A 9,922-nucleotide genomic window follows, 5' to 3' on the forward strand; every position below is an offset into this window, starting at 1 on the left:
TCTTCTGCCTCATCCAGTCTGCTATTGAACCCCTCTAGTGTATTTTTCATTTCAGTTATAATTTCTGTTTGGTACTTTCTTGTATTTTCTATCTCTTTGTTGAAGTTCTTACTCTGTTTATCCATTCTTCTCCCAAGTTTGGTGAGCATCTTTATGACCATTACTTTGAATTCTCTCAGGTAGATGGCTTTTCTCCATTTAATTTAACTATTTTTCTGAGATTCATCTTGCTCTTTCTATTGAAATATATTCCTCTGTCTCCTTATTTGGCCTAATTCTCTTTATTTGTTTCTATGTATTATGTAAATCAGCTATCTTTTCCAGTCTTGAAGGACTGGCCTTATTTAGAGGATGTCCTATAGGGCTTAGAGGCACAATCCAGAGCCAGGCACTGAAGTAGTGTCTCCTATGTGGGCTGAATATACTCTCCTTTTGTGGCAAGGCTGCAGCTACTGTTGCAGTCTGTTGGTGGGTGGGGCTGGCCCCTGGACTTACTGTGAAGACTGGTTGCAGCTGCTACAGTACACTGGTGGCCATGGTTGCCCCCAGATTGGCTACAGGACTCAGCTGTGGCTAGTGCATGCACTGGTTGACATGGCTGTGACTTGGCTGGCTGGCTGTGAGGCCTAAGATGCAGGGGTGGGTGGAGCCTTTAACTGGATGTGCCCACTGGTGCTCACAGTGTAGAAGGAGAATTTCAAAATGGTGCCCACCAGCACTAGCATTAGCAAGGTAGCCTGAGATCACATCAATTGCTTCTGCCAATGTCCCATTTCCCATGTAGCATCCCAACTGATTTATGTCTCTCTGGCAGATGCTTCAGTGTTTGTAAGTGGGTCCCCTTCACTTATGATCCATGCACTTCTTAAATCTGTTTTTTTTTTGGAGGGGTTGGTTTTGGGGGTGGGTGCTGGTTTTGGTTGAGTGAGCCTGTGTATGGGCCCTTTTTTTTAAAAAAATCATCTTTATTGGAGTATAATTGCTTTACAATGGTGTGTTAGTTTCTGCTGTATAACAAAGTGAATCAGCTATACACATACATATATCCCCATATCTCCTCCCTCTTGCATCTTCCTCCCACCCTCCCTATTCCACCCCTCTAGGTGGACACAAAGCACTGAGCTGATCTCCCTGTGCTATGCAGCTGCTTCCCACTAGCTATCTATTTTACATTTGGTAGTGTATGTATGTCCATGCCACTCTCCCACTTTGTCCCAGCTTACCCTTCCCCCTCCCTGTGTCCTCAAGTCCATTCTCTACATCTGCGTCTTTATTCCTGTCTGCCCCTAGGTTCTCCAGAACCCTTTTTTTTTTTTAGATTCCATGTATATGTGTTAGCATATGGTATTTTTTTTTCTCTTTCTGACTTACTTCACTCTGTATGTGCATGGACCCTTTAAGACAGAGTTTTCCATTCCCTGTAGTTTTATGTTTTTCCTGGACATATTCCTCATTGGTTTTCAAAGCCAGGTGTGTGGGGGGCTCATCTGTCTTGGGCAGGATCTAGGGGTTGGGGTGCCTGATGTGGAGCTCAAATCCCTCACTCCCTAGGGAAACAATCTGTACTTTTGTGATCACTCCTAATTGTGGATCACTATGGCTGGGGTGTGCTTTTTTCCTTGGCAAGAACATATCTTTGTCTCTTCTACCCATCTCAATGCTGTCCTTTTATCCTTTGTTGTGAAGGCTCTGTTAACCCAGTTTTCAGGTCCCTTTATGGAGGAATTATTCTATATGAAGTTGTAGATTTGTTGTGTCCATGAGATGAGGTGAGTTCAGAATCTTTCTATGACATGATCTTAAACCCTCACCTCTGAAACATTCTATTCTCTTGACTTCTATAACACCACAATCCTGCTTTACTTCCTACTTCCTTTATAAATTCTCAGTCTCCTTTATGGCTTCTTCTATGCTTCTCTAAGTGTTATACTGCCCCAGGTCTCCTTCCCTAGCCTGTTCTTTTCTGAGTTTTTTTTCTCCCTGAAAGTTCTCAACTAGTTTCATGACTTATATTGCTATCTATAGGCTTATGACTCACAAATCTACTGTTTATTTCCAGCTTAGACCTTTCTATTGAACTCCAGATTCTTATAATCCAACTGACTCCCTGACAAGGCCACTTGAATGTCCAAAGCTATCTCAAATGTAACGTGTCCAAAATAAAAGTCTTGAATATTTATTTCTCCCAACACATCATTTTTCTAGTCTTTCCCTCATTAGTAAATGGGATTGCCAGCCAAGTTCTAAGTACATTCTTCATTCCTCCCTTCCTCTCACTTTCCACATATATCCGTAAGTAATCCTGGAGATTACTTCCAAAAGTTAATTTCAAAAACATACCAAGAATCACCCACTTTTCTCCAACTTTACTACTAATCCAATTCACCCTAGTCCAATTCATAATTGGATAGATTATGACATAAGCCTCCTAACTGGTGTCCTTTCTTCCACTGTTGCCTCTTTACAATTCAGTCTCCAAAGACCAAAGAGAGGAATCTTTTAAAATATAAATTTTATCCTGTAACTAATTGGCTTAAAACCCTTTAATAACATTTCACATTAGTTAGGAAGAAAATTAAACTCTTGTGAGTGATGTCACTGGAAATGGAGGAGCCAGGAAAGCCAGGGGTCTATCTTTCCACTAATGCAATGATTAAGCTGGCAAAAACTGTCAAAATCAACTTTTTTGAACTCTAAAATCTAATAAAAACTTTGAACTACTAGGGTGGTGCTTGATGAAGAAAGAGTTTTAGTAAGATAGTGTTATGACACTTTTACCTACCTGATTACCATCCTCCAATCAACAACTCAGTGACAACCAAGGAATGGCCAGCTTACTGGTACCAAAGTGGGAAATGCAGAACTTGTTCTCAAAGAGTTGTGGTTTTGTGTTTTGACCTGCCTGATTGCTCACTAAGGGATCAGCTAAGGGACTTGCCTTTGTTTTGCCATCCCCTGTCTCCAAACTCTCAGGACTGGAGTCTCCACTTGGGCAGCAATTTTTTCCCCAATTAAAAAAAATTGTAGTAAAATATACATAACATAAGATATGCCATCTTAACCATTTTTAAGTGTACAGTTCAGTGGTATTAAGCACATTCATATTTTTGGGACCATCACCATCCATCTCCAGAACACTTTTCATCTTGCAAAACTGAAGCTCTATAAATGATAATTCCCCATTCCTCCCTCCAACCAACCCCTGGCACCCACCATTCTATTTTATATTTCTATGAATTTGATGACTAAGTACTTCATATAAGTGGAATAACACAGTATTTGCCTTTTTGTGACTGGCTTATTCCATTTAGCATAATGTCCTCAAGCTTCGTCCATGTTCTGACATACATCAGAATTCCCTTCCTTTTTTAAGGCTGAATAATATTCCATTGTATGTGTATACCACATAATGCTTATGAATTCTTCCATCAATGGACATTTGCATCACTTCCACCTTTTAGCTATTGTGAATAAGGCTGCTATGAACATGAGTGTACAAATACCTCTTCAAGGCACAGCTTTAAGTTTGGGGGTTATATTCCCAGAAGAAGAATTGCTAAATCATATGGTAATTCATTTCTAACTTTTTGAGGAACCAACAAACGGTTTTCCACAGTGGCTGTACCATTTTACATTGCCATCAACAGGGTACTAGTGTTCCAGTTTCTCCACTTCCTTGCCAAAACTTTTTTTTTCTCTTTAAAAATATTTGTCAACTGGTGTAAGGTGGCATCTCATTGTGGTTTTTATTTTGAGTAGCAATTTTAAAAAACATTTAAAAGCATATAGCAGCTGCAGCTGCTTGAGGCAAGGTTGGGAAGAAGGTAGGAGTTGGGGAGGGCATAAGAACTTTGAAAGCTCCTACATATATTGAGGGATCTAGAAGACCATGCATGCTCAGGAATAAACACATGCTCAGAAAAGACTACAGAGACCCCTAAGTTGTCACCTTTGGCCGATCTTTAGCCTCTGTGCAAAGGGGAAATAAAAACTAAGGCAGAGTTGTAAATGCCCTGGCTAAGCATTGAAGGAGTGCCTCAACTTAGAGTAAATCTACAAAGACCAAGACACTATTTTTATTTGTTTTGCTTTGTTTTGTTTCAGATATTTAAGGAAATCACTAAGCTAACAGAACAGAGACTTCAGTGACCACACACAACAAAGAACACAGTCATTATAAAAATAGCTTAGAAAATCACTAAGTAAACAACTAACACACAACAAATGACAACAACAAACTATGGGGAGGGAGGAGAATTTGTTCTTCAGGGCTGTAATTTTATACTTTTCAAATTATCCAGTTTTCCACAAAAATTATGAGATATGCAAAGAAACAAGAAAGTGTGGTCCACAGGAAAAAAATAATGCAAACTTCCCCTGAGGAAGCCCAGAAATTGGACTTACTAGTCAAAGCCTTTAAAATACCAGTCTTAAATATGCTCAAAAAGCTAAGAAAAACCATGCACAAAGAAACAAAGGAAACAAGTAGAAAAATGTCTCACCAAATAGAGAATATCAATAAAGAGAAATTATAAAGAGAAACCAAACAAATTCTGGAGCTGAAAAGTACAATCACTAAAGGGGTTCAACAACACATATGAGCAGGCAGAAGAAAGAATCAGTAATCTTTAAGACATAATGGTTGAGGGACTTCCGTGGTGGTGTAGTGGTTAAGAAATCACCTGCCAGTGCAGGGTACATGGGTTCAATCCCTGGTCCGGGAAGGTCCCACATACCACGGAGCAACTAAGCCCATGTGCCACAACTACTGAGCCTGCACTCTAGAGCCCATGAGTCACAACTGGTGGGCCCACACACCACAACTACTGAAGCCCACACACCCTAGTGCCTGTGTGCCACAACTACTAAGCCCACGTGCCGCAACTACTAAAGACTGTGCACCCTAGGCCCGTATGCCGCAATTACTGAGCCCATGTGCTGCAACTACTGAAGTCTGCGTGCCTAGAGCCCATGTTCTGCAACAAGAGGAGACATTGCAATGAGAAGCCCATGCACCACAACAAAGAGTAGCCCCAACTCACCACAACTAGAGAAAGCCCATGTGCAGCAACAAAGACCCAATGCAGCAAAAAAAAAAAAAAAGACATAATGGTTGAAAATATATAGTCTGAGATACAGAAAGAATGGAGGAAAATGAAGAGAGGTAGAAAAGTCTAGGTAGAAAAAATGTCCTCTACCAAAAGGGAAGGATCTATTTTCAAATTTTGCCCTTGAGACTTGTAGTTAGAACTAAGCAGTATTATAGCCACAACTCAATGCCAACCTAGCTCAGTTCCTAACTGGTTTGAGATGATTAGCTCCTTACTCATTTTCCTGACAAAGAAAATAACTTACCCTCTCTGGGAGGAAAAAAACATTGGCATCAGACTCTATGGTCACTTTAGGCACAATGTTGACCATACAAAAAATTATGAGGCATACGAAGAAACAGGAAAATGTGACCCATATCAAGAGGAAGAACAGTCAATAGAAGTAGACCCACTGGTAATCCACATGTTGGAAACACTCATACATGCTACAACATGGTTGTACCTCAAAACATTATGCTCAGTGAAAGAAGCCTGACACAAAAGGTCACATAGTGTTTGATTATACGTATGTGAAGTACCCAGAATAGATAATACATAGAGACAGAAGGCATATTGGTGGTTGCTAGGGTCTAGGAGGAGGGGGGAATGGAGAGAGACTAATTCATGGGGTTTTATTTGGGGGTGATGAAAAAGTTTTGAAACTAAAGTTAGTAGTTTCAACATTGTTAGTGTACTAAATGCCACTAAACTATACACCTTAAAATTACTAATTTTATGTTTGTGTATATCCTGTCAATTAAAACAATTCCTTGAATGGGTTTACTAGCACAGCAGTCTCCAACCTTTTTGGCACCAGGGATTGGTTTCATGGAAGACAATTTTTCCATGGCCTGGGGAGGGGATGGTTCAGGCAGTAATGTGAGTGATGGAGGTGAGGGTTCAGGCAGTAAGGCAAGCAGTGGTTCAGGAGGTAATGCGAGCAATGGGGAGCAATCGGGAGTGGCAGATGAAGTGTCACTCACTAGCCTGCCATTCACCTCCTGTTGTGAAGCCCAGTTCCTAACAGGCTGCATACTGGTACCAGTCCACGGCCCGAGGGTTGGGGACCCCTGTACTAGCAGACTGAACATAGCAGATGAGAGGAATAGTGAACTTAAAAACAGTTCAATAGAAACAACCCAAACTGAAGCATAAAGAAAACATAATGGAAAGAAGAGAAAAAAGCATAATAAATATGTGGGAGATTGTTGGTCAGTTTAATATATATGTAAGTAGAATCCCAGAAGGAGAAGAGCAAGAGAATGAAGCAGAAAAAGAATATTTGAAAAGGTAATGTCTGATAATTTCCCCCAAATTATTACAGGTATCAACTCATAGATCCAAGAATCTCAGTAAACCCCAAGCAGTTTAAACACAACAAAACCATACCTAGGCACATCATAGTCCAACCTCTGAATCAAGGATAAAGGGGAAAACCTAAAAGCAGCCAGAGGATGGAAAAGGCAAGTTGTCTTCAAAGAAGTGAAAATAATAGTAACAACATACCCCTCAATACAACACAATCCACGGATGCCAATATATAGTGTAACCACATCTTTAAACAGCTATAAGAACTAGAGAAAGAAGAACAACAACAACAAAAAAAAACCCCGAAGTTAATAGAAGGAAAGAAATCATAAAGATCAGAGCAGAAATAAATGAAATAGAAACAAAGAAAACAATAGCAAAGATCAGTAAAACTAAAAGCTGGTTCTTTGAGAAGATAAAAAAAACTGATAAACCATTAGCCAGACGCATCAAGAAAAAAAGGGAGAGGACGCAAATCAATAAAATTAGAAATGAAAAAGGAGAAATCACAACAGACACTGCAGAAATACAAAGGATTATAAGAGACTACTACAAAAAACTATATGCCAATAAAATGGGCAACCATGAAGAAATGGACAAATTCTTAGAAAGGTATAATCTTCCAGGACTGAACCAGGAAGAAATAGAAAACATGAACAGACCAATCACAAGTAATGAAATTGCAACTGTGATTAAAAATCTTCCAACAAGCAAAAGTTCAGGACCAGATAGCTTCACAGGTGAATTCTATCAAACATTTAGAGAAAAGCTAATGCCTATCCTTCTCAAACTCTTCCAAAAAATTGCAGAGGAAGGAACACTCCCAAACTCATTCTACGAGGCCACCACCACCCTGATACCAAAACCAGACAAAGATACTACAAAAAAAGAAAATTACAGACCAATATCATTCATGAATATAGATGCAAAGATCCTCAACAAAGTACTATCAAACGGAATCCAACAACACATTAAAAGGATCATACACCATGATCAAGTAGGATTTATCCCAGGGATGCAAGGATTCTTCAATATATGCAAACCAATCAATGTGATACACCATATTAACAAATTGAAGAAGAACCATCTCAATAGATGCAGAAAAAGCTTTGGACAAAATTCAACACCCGTTTATGATAAAAAAGAAACTCTCCAGATATTGGGCATAGAGTGAACCTACCGCAACATACTAAAGGCCATATACAACAAACCCACAGCAAACATCATTCTCAATGGTGAAAAACTGAAACCATTTCCACTAAGATCAGGAACAAGACAAGGTTGTCCATTCTCAACACTATTATTCAACATAGTTTTGGAAGTTTTAGCCACAGCAATCAGAGAAGAAAAAGAAATAAAAGGAATCCAAATCAGAAAAGAAGAAGTTAAACTGTCACTGTTTGCAGATGACATGATACTATACATAGAGAATCCTAAAGATGCCACCAGAAAACTACTAGGGCTAATCAATGAATTTGGTAAAGTAGCAGGATACAAAATTAATGCACAGAAATCTCTTGCATTCCTATACACTAATGATGAAAAATCTGAAAGAGAAATTAAGGAAACACTCCCATTTACCACTGCACCAAAAAGAATAAAATACCTAGGAATAAATATACCTAAGGAGACAAAAGACCTGTATGCAGAAAACTATAAGACACTGATGAAAGAAATTAAAGATGATACAAACAGATGGAGAGATATACCATGTTCTTGGATTGGAAGAATCAGTATTGTGAAAATGACTATACTACCCAAAGCAATCTACACATTCAATGCAATCCCTATCAAACTACCAATGGCATTTGTCACAGAACTAGAACAAAAAATTTCACAATTTGTATGGAAACACAAAAGACCCCGAATAGCCAAAGCAATCTTAAGAAAGTAAAACGGAGCTGGAGGAATCAGGCTCCCTGACTTCAGACTCTACTACAAAGCTACAGTAATCAAGACATTACGGTACTGGCACAAAAATAGAAATATAGATCAATAGAACAGCATAGAAAGCCCAGCGGTAAACCCACGCACATATGGTCAACTAATCTATGACAAAGGAGGCAGGATATACAATGGAGAAAAGACAGTCTCTTCAATAAGTGGTGCTGGTAAACTGGACAGACACATGTAAAAGAATGAAATTAGAACACTCCCTAGCACCATACACAAAAATAAACTCCAAATGGATTAAAGACCTAAGTGTAAGACTGGACACTATAAAACTCTTAGAGGAAAACATAGGAAGAACACTCTTTGGCATGAATCACAGTAAGACCTTTTTTGACCCACCTCCTGGAGTAATGGAAGTAAAAACAAATGGGACCTAATGAAACTTACAAGCTTTTGCACAACAAAGGAAACCATAAAGAAGGTGAAAAGACAACCCTCAGAATGGGAGAAAGTATTTGCAAACGAATCAATGGACAAAGGATTAATCTCCAAAACATACAAAAAGCTCATGCAGTTCAATATCAAAAAACCAAAACACCCAGTCAAAAAATGGGCAGAAGGGGCTTCCCTGGTGGAGCAGTGGCTAAGAATCCGCCTGCCAATGCAGGAGACACAGGTTCGAGCCCTGGTCCGGGAAGATCCCACATGCCGTGGAGCAACTAAGCCTGTGCACCACAACTACTGAGCCTGCACTGTAGAGCCCATGAGCCAGAGCTACTGAGCCTGTGTGCCACAATTACTGAGCCTGCGCTCTAGAGCCCATGCTCCACAACAAGAGAAGCCACCACAATGAGAATACCATGCACCACAAAGAAGAGTAGCCCCCTCTCTCCGCAACTAGAGAAAGCCTGTGTGCAGCAACAAAGACCCAGGGCAGCCAAAAATAAATTAATTAATTAAAAATTTTTTTTAAAATTTTTAAAAAAGGGCAGAAGACCTAAATAGACATTTCTCCAAAGAAGACATATAGATGGCCAAGAGGCACATGAAAAGATGCTCAACATCACTAAATATTAGAAAAATGCAAATCAAAACTACAATGAGGTATCACCTCACACTGGTCAAAACGGCCATCATCAGAAAACCTACAAACAATAAATGCTGGAGAGGGTGTGGAGAAAGGGGAACCCTCTTGCACTGTTGCGTGAAATGTAAATTGATACAGCCACTATAGAGAACAGTATGGAGGTTCCTTAAAAAACTAAAAATAGAACTATGATATGACCCAGCAATCCCACTACTGGGCATATACCCTGAGAAAACCATAATTCAAAAGCACACAGGTACCACAGTGTTCATTGCAGCACTATTTACAATAGCCAGGACATGGAATCAACCTAAATGTCCCATGGCAGATGGATGGATAATGATGTGGTACATATATACAATGGAATATTACTCAGCCATAAAAAGGAACGAGGGCTTCCCTGGTGGAGCAGTGGTTAAGAATCCGCCTGCCAATGCAGGGGACACAGGTTCAAACCCTGGTCCGGGAAGATCCCACATGGCACAGAGCAACTAAGCCCGTGAGCCACAGCTACCGAGCCTGTGTTCTAGAGCCCGCGAGCCAC

Source organism: Lagenorhynchus albirostris, chromosome X (assembly GCF_949774975.1).
Source record: "Lagenorhynchus albirostris chromosome X, mLagAlb1.1, whole genome shotgun sequence".
In the NCBI taxonomy this organism is placed as follows: Eukaryota; Metazoa; Chordata; class Mammalia; order Artiodactyla; family Delphinidae; genus Lagenorhynchus; species Lagenorhynchus albirostris.